This window comes from Rhipicephalus microplus, chromosome 5 (genome assembly GCF_043290135.1).
Source record: "Rhipicephalus microplus isolate Deutch F79 chromosome 5, USDA_Rmic, whole genome shotgun sequence".
Classification (NCBI taxonomy): domain Eukaryota; kingdom Metazoa; phylum Arthropoda; class Arachnida; order Ixodida; family Ixodidae; genus Rhipicephalus; species Rhipicephalus microplus.
In genome coordinates this window covers 20,542,734-20,543,799 of record NC_134704.1, presented here as the reverse complement: position 1 = coordinate 20,543,799, position 1,066 = coordinate 20,542,734, and the positions used below count along the sequence as shown (strand labels likewise).

General features: G+C 43.5%; 1 non-coding gene across 1 annotated transcript; it reads left to right on the top strand.

Moving 5' to 3' along the window:
• Positions 1–417: 417 nt before the first annotated feature.
• Positions 418–490, top strand: TRNAV-UAC (transfer RNA valine (anticodon UAC)). The gene has a single exon. It is a non-coding gene; the product is annotated as a tRNA-Val (tRNA).
• Positions 491–1,066: the final 576 nt, after the last annotated feature.

Genomic DNA, 1,066 nt, shown 5'->3' with positions numbered 1-1,066 from the left:
TCTCGCGGCCTTCCAGAAAGCAGTAATAACCACTCGACCGCCACTGTATATTTACTTATACGCTGAGATAGACAATAGCTGTTGTGTTCTACACTCATTACATCGTGGAATACGCCGTCTTATATCGAATGAGTCAGCATTCTACTCGCTGTGTTGTACGATTTCGTAATGTTCTAGGTAGTATGGCTTAGTCTATCAACTAATTCGTGGAACCACTTGATTAATATGCTCCATAGTTGGTGACCCGGCTCGAAAACTGAACGTGACCCACTTAAAAATGATATGGTACTCGCTTTCCATTTACCGGCGAAAGACGTCGGTGAATGGAAATCGTTTCATTTCATTTTGACGTCGAAGAAGCAACTGCGGTGGTGCTTCAACGATGCGTAGTACTACTGCACTGCAGAAAGCCTGTGTGGTTCCGTAGTGTAGTGGTTATCACGTTCGCTTTACACGCGAAAGGTCTCCGGTTCGAACCCGGACGGAACCATCTTTTTTTTTTAATTCGCAACGCGCGTTATGAAGAAGGTTACCATGGACACACGTCATAGGCCTCTTTGAATAATCCTCGGACAAAATATTTACCTCAGTGTTAGTCTATTGTTCTATCCTTATTATCGTTCTTTCGTTGACGCCCACGTCTCGCGTGATTATACAGCTTAAATTATTATAATTTTGCAGTTTTGCATTCGAACACTGTGATTATGAGGTGAGTCGTAGTGGTGTACTCCGAGTTATTTTTTATGGCGTCGATCAACACGCAGCTAAACCTAAATACGTGATTACTTTCCCTTGCCTGTCTTTTTTCTTGCATTTCGTCTTAATTTCTCCATGCCGGAACGCTGTACTTCAAAGGTACTGCAACTAAACACACAGACACACACACACACACACACACACACACACACACACACACACACACACACACACACACACACACACACACACACACGCACACACACACACACACACACACACACATCACCGTGTAAACCTCTCATTAAGTTCTAATGACCTGCAAGCTTCACTCTTGCTTACACGAAGATGGATCTGTAGTATTGTGTGC